Raw genomic sequence first — 12,093 nt, 5'->3', positions numbered from 1 at the left:
TGGGTCCTGGAGCAACTGATTGTTTATGGACTCGTTAGGGTAACGTTACGTAAGGAGAAGTGCCCCACGTTGGGCGCCTGAGGTTAAGGGGTAATAGATCTCTGGGTTGTGAGGGTAAGGATAAGGGCGGCGTCCCGATCCGAGGCCTACCCGGGAGACGTCGGGATTTTAGTTTTAAGTAAGATCAGAACTATTACACGGGCGTAGGACGCCAGGAAAGTGCAGTAAGGGTAGGATAGACGGCTGTGTAGGCGGACGAGCCTCTCAGGAGAGTAGGTAGCGCGGCCGTACCACGCGAGGCGGGCGAACCTCACGGGTACAAGGCTGCGAGCCTCTCAGAGTTAGGTAGTGTAGCTGTGCCGCGAGGCGGGAGATCCTCACGAGTACAAGGCTACGTCGGTAAGCTAAGGTTTCTTAGGATGGGTAACAGTATAGGTAATAAGACCGTAAAGGCAGGTGAACCGCTTAGACATACCCCAGCATTTTTTATGTTTAAGAGGTATGGCTATGCTGCTGTGAGACCAGGGAAGTCATGGGTTGCATTGACGAAGGATTTAGGAGAACCATGGCCCGAAGGAGGGTCTTTTGCGCTGGAAAAATTGGACGTGTTGTATGAGACATTAGAAAAGTTCGAACAGGCCACGAAACACTTTCCGCCTGACTATTGGAAAGTCTTTGGCTGGTGGAAGGAAGAAGCGATGAAGCGACACGCAAAGTCGAAACAGGCCAGCTTGGCTGGTGAGGTAACAAAACTCAAGGGTCTGAGGAAACAGGCGAATAAAGAGCAGGATGAAGCGCTTAAGGAAATAGAGAGGCAGGCCAACGCGCGACTGATGCCGCTCGTTGAAAAACCAGACCCCGCGAGAGGGGAGGTAGCGACCAATCTACCCTCCCCAGCCCCAGACCTAAACCCTGTCCCGGGGTTTCAGGCACCACCTATCCTTTCTGCGCCCCCGCTACCACCTCCCTATAACCCCGCTACCATCGCGCCCCAGATACCCCAGAACCACCCGAGCCAGGGAAGGCCGTTTGCACAACTCGGGGCTAACGGAATAGATGACGGGACCGACATCGCAGGGTTCCCGCCACCGATAGGACCGGATGGGTTATACCCCTCACTGGTAGGTTGTAAGGGGAAAAGGACCTCACAAACTACCCCATCGGAATGTCAGGAAATAGAGGAAAGGAAAACATTGTGCCCTGTACAAGTTATCGGAGTTGACGCCCAAGGACAGGGGGTTCGAGAAAGAGTACCATGGAAAGAATCCTCTTTAACTGTAATGAGGGAAAGGATTCAACATTTGCTTATTGAAGATCCACGGCAGATAGTGCCGACCATGTCGAATTGGTTTTTAGCCGGCGAGTGCGACTATCGAGACATAACTCATATGGGAGTATCCGTGCTCCCACCCAAAGTATGGGAAAGGGCTAGATTAAGAGCACACTGGCCGCACGTCGATCCAAGGGCAGCAGGAGCGGCCCAGATAACAGTACCACAATGGGACGCACTGAAGCTCCGGCTGCTGGGTGCCATCGAGCATGCGCTGTTGCCAGCAGGAGGTCCGGATTGGGGAAAAATTGGGGCCATAAAACAAAAGGCAGGAGAACCAATTGGAGAGTACCGAGAAAGGTTGGAAAAGGCCATGGCGCGCTGGGGAGGACTGGGTCCGATGCAGCTGGGAGGGCTACCCCAACCATTGGTAAATCAATATCTAATCGAGGGGCTTCGGCCGGTGTTAAAGAAACAGGTACAGACCGTCCTCTTCGGCTGGAAGGGAATGACAACCAACGAATTATGCGACAAACTGGAACAATGCCCGGGCTCCTCCCTAGAGGAGAAGAAGGATATTAAGGAGGAAATATTGCAAATGTTTGTCCAGGAGAAACGGGCTCAATTTAACCAAAATAAAAAAGGGGATCAGAGTCAGAACTACATACACGAACAGTGCCAGAAGTGGGGACCTGTTCGAGGTCCAGAGGAACATAGGAGGAGTTGTTATCCTTTTTTCTATAAGGGCCAATTCCCCAACGGAGAGTGGATCCACAGCGAAAATGAAAACTGCGACGGTTGTACTGAGGAAGATTTTGGACTAATTAATATGAACGAGGTAAAACAACAATGGACAATACCACCCCCTCTTCCCCTTCCTCCTCAAAACCCTCAAACTTGGAATGTGCAAGGGCCCCCTCCCCAAAATTGGTATCCACCAAGACCCCTTCTCCAAAACCCCGGACCACCCCCCAATAGTGGGATGCAGAACGGACCAAGGGGGAACTGGGCCCCGCCTCGGGGTCCGCCGCAGTGGCAACCAGTGAACCAGTCACTTTGGGGGCCGCCAGAACGCAGGCAGGGCGGAAGGGGAGCTGTAGAGGGACGACCTATGCCCTCCGCACCACCGGTTCCGCAGGAACCGTGCCATTATTGCAAGCAGATGGGACACTGGATACGTGATTGCCCAAAGGCTCGTAAGGGGTTTCAGCCCCAATACAATAGAGGGGCCTATTGACGGGACGCTGGCGAGTCGCCCAAGGAGTGTCCTCTCTTGACCATGACACCGGCAGAGGAACCAACCATGATGTTGGACGTGGAGGGAAGACAATTAGAATTTCTCGTAGATACGGGCGCGACTCGCAGCACAATTAACAAGGGGCAATTGCCCTCTTTGCGCCCTACGGCCAGGAACGTTCAAATACTGGGTGTTTCGGGTTTACCCCAAGCGCTTCCTATTTCGGAGGAAGTGCGAGTAACATGCGGCCCGCTGGAGGCTAAACATGCTTTCTTGATGACCACTACCGCCCCGACGAATTTGCTGGGACGGGATTTATTGTGCCGTTTGGGCTGTCAAATCTCATGTACCGAGGAGGGAGTTTTCGTAGACGTCGCGGAGTCTAAACGCGACTTGTTGATGACGGCACTGGCTCGTCCCGGCCCCACCGCGTATTGGTGGCGCTTGGATCCAGGGGCTTTGTCTGCTTGGACATATATCATAGATAATGTGTGTTTGGACAGTTCAGTGCTGCGAGATTGGATGCAACAGCACCAAATTTCGATAAAGGACTTAAAGGATAATCCACCCCATTGCACTGCGTACTATGATGCAACGGGTGAGGACGAGAACTACCGGGAAAGGGTTAAGGAAAAGCTGGGCGAATGGATGCCTCTACACTTGTCACGGGTATGGATCGGGCGTGAGGGAATAGGAATTGAGGTAGTCCTAACCCCGAGTCAGCATGCGCTGACCCAATACCCCGAAGGAGCGGTCGCCCATGTTACCCTCACTACTGCCAAAGGGTGGCCGCCGGAAAGTGTAGGTTGGATGGTAGGGAGGTTACGAGAAGTTCCCTTACATGGTTATCGGTGTAAGAGGGGCCGCTGGACTTTGAAACAGCTCGAAAACGGTGAAGGGTTCTCAATTGACATTAAGGCAGAACGGAGGGACGGAAAGTTCGAAGAGGCAGAGTTGCCCCCCAAAGGCACCTATGCCATGAGGGCAGTGCTGACGGACCCGGGTGAGTCGGATTACCTCCTAGCGGAGGTGCCAGACAATTTATGGCCCAAAAGCGACGGTGAGGTTGGACGGATGCGAGACGCCAAACCTCTAGTGATAGCAGTGCAGCCGGGGATGCGCTTGCCAAACGTAAAACAGTATAAGCTACGACCTGAGGCCGACGTAGGCATAGCACCAGTGATTCAATCCCTAGTGGAACAGAAGATTATCGTAGAAACTAACAGCCCATGTAATACACCAATTTTGCCAGTTAAAAAGCCGTCAAAGGACAAATGGAGATTTGTACAGGATTTAAGGGAGGTGAACAAGGTGATACAGGGCATACACCCACTAGTTCCAAACGGAGAAACCCTCATGATGTCAATTCCGCCGGACGCAACATACTTCACGGTCATCGACCTTTGTTCTGCGTTTTTCTCTGTGCCCATCGCGCCTGAGTCACAATACTTGTTCGCTTTCACCCATAGGGGGCGCCAGTATACTTGGACAGTACTACCTCAGGGGTTTTCAGATAGCCCCACTCTGTTTTCCCGGGCGCTGCACCGCGACCTGGCGGATGTGGAATTGAAGGGAGGGTCAGTGTTGCTGCAATACGTTGACGATTTGTTGATTTGCTCCCCTTCAAAGGAGGCGTGCGAAATGGATTCTTTGGCCCTATTAAAGGCCTTGGCGGCCAAAGGCCACAAAGTAGGCAGACCAAAACTTCAGTTTGTGCGGCAGGTTGTAACTTACTTGGGACACGCCATTTCGCACGGAAAACGAGAATTGGATGCTGGACGAGTGACCGCTATCACGGAGCTGCCTCGCCCTCGCTCGCAACGGCAAATGCTGCGCTTCCTAGGTATGACGGGATACTGCCGCACTTGGATACTTGATTTTGCGCTGCTGGCTAAACCACTGTACGAGGCGACCAAATCAAATGCCCCGGACCTATTGATATGGACGGATGAATTGAGGCGATGTTTTGACGGGCTGAAACAGGCGCTGGTTACGGCACCGTCATTAGGACTCCCGGATTATGCGAAACCATTTACCCTTTACACTCACGCCGTGGGAGGTTTCGCCCAGTCAGTTTTGACACAGACCCATGGGGATAAGGAGCGGCCGGTGGCCTACTTTAGTAAAAAGTTAGACCCGGTCGAACAAGGGTTTCCGGTGTGCTTGCAAGCCGTGGCAGCGGCCAGGTACGCAGTAGAAAGAACAGCGGACATTGTTATGGGACACCCAGTAACGCTACGGGTACCACATTGCGTCACTTCGCTGCTGTTACAGCGAAGCACACAGCATTTGTCTAACACTAGATTAATGCAATACGAATCCGCACTGATCACTGCAGCCAACATCACGATCGAACGTTGCACGACGCTCAACCCAGCCTCACTGATGCCCACTCCTGAGGAGGGCGAACCTCATGTGTGCACCGACGTTGTGCAGCTAGTCTCCACGGTGCGATCGGATTTAAAGGACAATCCCTTAGAATATCCCGACTGTACATATTATGTCGATGGATCAGCTAGGCGCGCATGGGACGGGTCCCTGTTGTCCGGGTACGCCGTGTGCTCGGATAGCGAAACGGTAGAGAGCGGGCGTCTTCCACCTACATTTTCCGCACAGCAGGCGGAGCTGTGCGCCTTGACCAGAGCGTGCAGCTTGGCGGAAGGCCTTGCCGTCAACATTTACACAGATTCGGCCTACGCTCACGGCGTAGTCCACGATAAAGGAGCCATCTGGAAGATGAGAGGTTTTCTCACATCTGCCGGTTCAGTGATAAAGAATGGCGCGTTGGTAGAAGGGCTCCTCCGAAGCATTTTACTTCCCCGCGCTATCGCGGTAATTAAGTGTCGTGGCCACCAAAGGGCGGACACTGACGTTGCCCGGGGCAACGCAAGGGCGGACGAGGCGGCAGGAAAGGCCGCCAACCAACAGATAGAACGCAACATGCCGATGGTGACACGAGCACAGAAGACAGCCGCACAGATTGCTGACATACCGACTGCGGGACCACCCGCCACACCAACTAAGGACGATATCATAAATTTGCAAAATGCTGCACCGACGGCCGAACACGAGGTCTGGCTCAAACGAGGAGCGATACGCCCTGGGCCAGGGGAAATGTGGACCCTTGATGAAAAACCTATAGCACCCCAGGCTTTACTGCCCTGGCTGGCACGCATGGCTCATCAGAATGGTCATGTGTGCCAGAGGGGGGTGATGGGACAGATAGACTACACTTGGGCAGCGCCAGGACTGTCACGGATTGTATCCGAAGTGTGCCGATCGTGTGTGGTCTGCCAGCAACACAATAGAGGGGCGCCACCGAGACATGCACATGATGGGGGACGACCCCCGCCTAGTGGGCCGTTCGCAACTATTGAGTTCGATTTTACAGAATTGGAACCAAGCATGTCGTTTCGCTATGTGTTGGTAATCGTAGATACGTTCACCAAATGGGTCGAAGCATACCCATGCGTCAAATCCGATGCTCCGACAGTAGTGAAGCGCCTCGTGCGGGATTTTATGTGCAGATTTGGCATTCCCCAGATAATTTCGTCAGATCAAGGAGGCCATTTCACGGCGCAGGTGGTTAAGGGCATCCTGAAGGCGTTGGGCGTTAAACAATCCTTCCATTGCGTCTACCACCCACAGTCCTCAGGACTTGTGGAACGAACGAACAAGACTTTAAAGAATAAACTAGCGAAACTTTGCGCAGACACAGGCTTGAGGTGGCCAGAGGCTCTTCCGCTTGCATTGATGAGCATTCGTTCCACCCCGGGTCGCGCTACGGGCCTTTCCCCCCACGAAATATTAATGGGACGACCTATGAGCTTGCCCGTTTCAGCACCAACAGACATGTCCACCCTTGCTTTGCCAGTAATGGATGACATGCTTTTGAGATTTTGCATAGGCTTGTCGAATGTGGCACGCAGCATCCATGCTCGAGTACGAGAGGCGCTGCCTGAACCAATAGGCCACGCCATCCACAACTTTCAGGCCGGCGACTGGGTGCTCGTGAAGCACTTCACCCGCAAGGCTGCTTTGGAGCCACGGTGGAAGGGACCATTCCAGGTGCTACTGGTCACACCGACGGCAGTCTTCTGCGAGGGTAAACCTTCGTGGATCCACGCCACCCATTGTAAGTTGTCCATCCCCGCACCACAAGCCACACAAGACACCGCACCTCACATTGCTGCAGACACCACACCTCACACCGCTGAAGACAATGCACCGTCTAGGGCACCACAGTCTCCTAAGGGCGGCGATGACGGTCATGATGATGGGAATTCTGGGCAGCTGCCTAACAAACCCCGCCAAGGATAGGCTTCTGCAGTTTAACCCACTGAGAGAGGATCTCCCCAAATACCCAGGGCACGACAACTACACGTTATTTAAACTTTACTCCGTCAAATACATAACGGCTCCCCGGGGACAGGGGATAGTAGTACATTGCTGTGAGTTGGAGACACATTTCAAGTGGTTATCTGTAAGATGGATGGAAGCCATGGTGGTACATAATGGGACACCACAGGCACGCATGACAACCCCACGCATAGTCTTAACTAAAGTTAGACAGGTGGAAAATGGAAGGTTTACTGGGACCGTGAATAGTCACGCCGCCGCAGGATATCAATGGGGCACGGGCATCGACAATACTACTCTCCTACTGTCGCATGCCCTCGTCGGCCCACACACCACGATAATACTTGAATGTGGAATATGGCCCCCGCGCACACTGATTAGAAGGAACAAAAAGAGGGGAGAGACCCAACACCAATTCCGGCCTAGTTGTGCCGCCTACGTTATTAAACCCCCTCCTGCCCAGGAAGTAAGAAGGAAGCCAGAGGAGAACACATACTGGAAGGTCGCACGGCATATGGCCACAGTACAGAATAGGACACAGTGTTGGATGTGTATGCACCTTCCCCGCACCAGCACAGCAGGCATACCAATGGTAGTGTTACCCCTATCACTCAATGATTTGTGCTCGAAGCCATTAGATACCAAATGCATTAGTACAACTCTGACAAGCCAAGGTTCTGATGAAACCGCGTGTAAACGAGTTTTCCAGTACTCCCCTCCCATTCTGTCCCGACACTTTGAGGAACGTCCGGCGCCGGTTTGGGTCAAGCCGGCATGGGGGGCCCTCTGCTTAGAAGGAAAGGGCCAAGTAATGGTAGGCAAATCCGTGTGTAGAGATACCCTTCCCGCGGACCCGAGAAAAGGGAAACACACGCTGCTAGTGAACGTTACAAGCTCGCCCTTGCATAACCTCACACACCTCCAGTTGGCATGGAAAGGGGAAAACGGGACAAACACTATCCCAGGCCTTCTCACTTGCATGACCACCCATTTGGTGGCTCCGCACGGGACCATGTTTGTATGCGGGAATAAAGCTTACCCGTATTTACCTGATAATTGGGGAGGAATTTGCTATTTAGGATCAGTTTTCCCAGAGATGGAAATGCGACAGCACTTGCATAATACCACCGCACTCATAAGGACACAACGAAGCACCTATTGGCACGACGACGACACCACTACTTTACACGGCGCTGATTGGGAGAAAGCCGTTAGCTTCTTCTTCCCATGGGCTGGGACGGTCATGAACAGTTACCGCATTGACAAAATTGCGTTAATCTTAGAAAGGGTGGCCAACGACACCGCTACAGCACACGACGAAATGTTGGACACGGTTGTCCACCTGCGTACAATGGTTATGCAAAATAGGGTTGCGTTAGATATGCTACTGGCAGAACGAGGAGGGGTATGTGGGATAATTAAGGGTAAATGTTGTACTTTTATTCCTGACCCTTCACAAGGGGTCAGTGCTGCTATTATAAGGTTAAGAGAAAGTGCTCACATATTGACAAAGGATCGCATGGATCGGGAAGCCTCCCACCAGTGGCTTACCGACTGGTTTAAAGGATGGACAGGGACGATAGTAAAGTGGATATTGACCGCCTTGGCAATAGTCCTTGGACTAGTGGTTTGTTGTGTACTAATCAAGGCTTTAGTCCTTGCGTGTGCGAGAAAGTTTACCACAGGATGGACACTGAAGACGACACCGGAAAAGGCCATGGTGATGATCGACCAGCGGATCGCGGGTCCGGATGACACACCAGCTGTCAACTCAACTGCCAATCGCGGATCCTGGGACGACGACCTGAACGAGTCCCTGGGCCGCGACAATGAGATCTCCGCTTCCGAAGATTGTTCTTCCATTGTTGATATTACCGATAATGATGTCGAGTACACTTATGCGGACCTCGAAGCATTTCAGGCTACCAGAAGGCCGTTTAACCTGGGCCCCGACACGTCGGAAGAAGAAATCGACGATTTCCTGAAGGATTCCTCTCGTTTCTTCACGATATGCCATGCCGTGGCTATGACTATGGGCCGTCCACTCCGCAGGCCTACGCCACCTGAGAATAATGTTACTGATGATGTTACCAATGATGATGTGGGCCACTTGCGAGGGTCCCCGGCTGATGTTTATGTTTCAATGCAGGCTCTGCCTCTCCATGTTTCACGAGCTCACCTTTATGTCTCACAAGCCCACAGTGAGTCAAACGCCACTGACCCAGTTCGGGATTTGGACCCAGCTGTGAACCCAAGCCCGGATGGAGAGGAACTCGATCGTGAAAATACTCTGAGTTCCGAGTCTGATTGTTTTGGAGATTCGCCCTTGAATAACAGCGAAGCAAGCAGCATCGCCTCGGACGATCTCGACTTTGACCCAAAGGAAGTTTCTCTCCCACCTTTGGATCGTTATGCTTTATTTCATGGCCATAGGTTTGAGCCACCTGATACTGACGATGTTGTGTCTTCCCCAGATCACCAGCACGTAAGAGACCTCATGAACATGAATATCGATTGAGCGCTGAAGATCTACAAGGATTTCACTTGGGGAAGCCTGGGCGAGCTCCAGTTGGGGAGGAGTCCGGCTGCACCTCTGTGGACCAAGGGTGGGTCGGAGATCTTCCTGGGTGTGGACCCCGGTGGAACCAGAGGTCTTCGTTGTGGATTTGGCACGCTATTCGATCTTCATGTCTCTACGGTCTCACCTCATACACCCATCTACACCCGACTTACATACATCATACATCCACTTACACCCACTTGCACCCACACACCCGCGGATCAGCCTGCTGGGTTCGTTGTGCGGTACTGGGTACGGGACATGCTCACTGGGCTGCATTCGTGTGGTACGTTACGTTTAGTTACACTCTCTCTCTCTCCCACCTCTTTTGGTGGATTTTGTGTGCCATTTGATCACTCTGCTTTTACGGCCTTACATTGCATACTCACATACAGACGCGAATCATCCTACTGAGTTTGTGTGGTGCTTTGGTACGGGACATTCTTACGGGGCTGCCTTCGCGTGATATGTTGAATGATTTTTCTGTTTTTGTTTGAAATAAAGGCCTTTGATTGGCTCGTAGATAACTTTGTATCTTAGATCCAAAAGGGCGGTATGTAGGGAGCTGTAATGCCCCTCCCCCTTTGTATATCCTTGCTGCTTTACCAATTACCAAGTATAACCAATTATATGTTTTGTTTTGACTTGCTACTGTACTCTTTTATGATACTGAGTTCTTTCTACTGCATTGAGGATGTGTAATATCCTAATAAGGAGTTCTCTGCCTGTGTGCTCTGGCCTGCGTGGGCACAATCTCTAGTTCCCCTTTTCAGGCCTTGGAGGCAACTCTTATCTCTCTTTGCCTTTCTCCTGACTCTGCCATTATCTTGCAAGTTGACAGTTTTATGAGTGTCCACTCCCCTTTGTACTTTCCCAAGCCAGCTGCTATACAGAAAGTTGTAAACATGTTGCCACATAATGCTGACCATCTCCTTATCAGAGCTAACCCATGACTGGCCTTGGATGAACTTCCTTTAATTAACTGAACAACAGGATGGGACTATGGTGGGAGGCCCAATGAGCCCATTCTGTCTCTGTGTCTTGTGAGCTAACTCCACCCCTGACTTTCTTTATATAAAGCAATGTTAATTGAGTTATTTCAGAGCATCTTGTTGTACTGTTGGTCATTCCTTGTGAGTTTCAATGCAACTTTGCTGTCCTCAAGCTTGAGTACTCGAGTTCCAATAAATATATCCGTTGCTCCTTTCTTCTGAGTCTTCTGAGTCCCAAGTCCTAAGTCCCAATCCGACATATATATATATATATATATATATATATATATATATATATATATATATATAAATATATATATACAGTATATATATATATATATATATACATATATATATATATATATATATATATATACTAGACGACCCATGACCCGTTGGGTCAGTCAGTTTGAATTGATATGAGAATAGAACTAAAGCGAACGCTGGACATCATCAGGGAGATGATTTGGGCCAGCAAGCCATAAGGCTCACCTCTCCAGCGTTCTAAATCACTTATCTGTGACACGTGATTTTGGCCCTTATCTCCGATCACGTTTTTTTTTTAGTTTTTTTTTTTTAGAAAAAACACGCGACCCGTGGACTACCACGATTTTGTTGTCAGAGGACACTTCTGATGACGATGTTCTTTGTCGACGATCCTCCATTTACATAAACTCGCACGTTCTCTTTCCTCTTCCCTCGACTGAGCGCCACATACAGCTGACCATGCTGGAAGACCGGTTTCTCCAGGTAGACCAGCACATTCTCCATAGTTTGCCCTTGCGCCTTATGGATCGTCATTGCGAAGCAGGATTGTATGGGGAACTGGCAGCGCTGCAAAGGGATATCCTCAGCTTCCGACAGATTTAGTCGGATCCGAGGGAGCATTACAGTTTCGCCTTCAAACATTGAACTTATGATCCTCGCAACTATAATATTTCGAAGCATGTCCTCAACAATCATGCGCGTCCCGTTGCAAAGTTTCGGAGGGTCCAAGTTCCGCATCAAAATGATAGGGGATCCTTTTTTGAGCTCGAGGTTGTGCGGCGGCAATCCCGAGACTTCAACGGAATCTAGGAATTCCGTTGGGAAGTGCGTCGCATCAGTACCCTCAGTCACACTGTTGAACGCAGCATACTCCTTGCTAGCACCAGGGAACCTTGTGATGCATCTTGAATTGATGTTTCGCATCATATCGTTGAGGGGCACTAATATAGACCTTGCTGAAAAAACCTCCATCGGATTGGCGAATGATGGATATATGGTATCGATGCACTCATCGAGCCCACTCGCTGTCAGCAGTATATCCTCTGGCAAATCTATCTCATCATCCGCATTTTTCTCGATTCTATCCTCGCCGATGTCGAGCAAAAATCTTGAAAACTGCCCACTTCCGTCGGTCAGTCGCATATTAGTTCTCAAGTGAAACATTCCAAAGCTCTGCCATAAGTAGGACTTCTTTATGCACGCATTCTCAACGTCAGCATCACACCCTCTTTTCACCACGGGCAGAAGTTGACGGAAATCACCACAGCATATCGTCAAGATCCCTCCAAAAGGCTCGTCTTTGTCACATACATCACGCAACGTGCGATCCACAGCCTCGAAACTCTCTCTCCTGATCATAGGACACTCATCCCACACGATGAGTAGTTTTGTACTTCGAAAGAGGTCT

Source organism: Myxine glutinosa, chromosome 7, assembly GCF_964187855.1.
Source record: "Myxine glutinosa chromosome 7, kmMyxGlut1.1, whole genome shotgun sequence".
NCBI lineage: Eukaryota > Metazoa > Chordata > Myxini > Myxiniformes > Myxinidae > Myxine > Myxine glutinosa.
The sequence above is the reverse complement of the archived record's forward strand: the minus strand, read 5'-3'. Positions refer to the sequence as shown.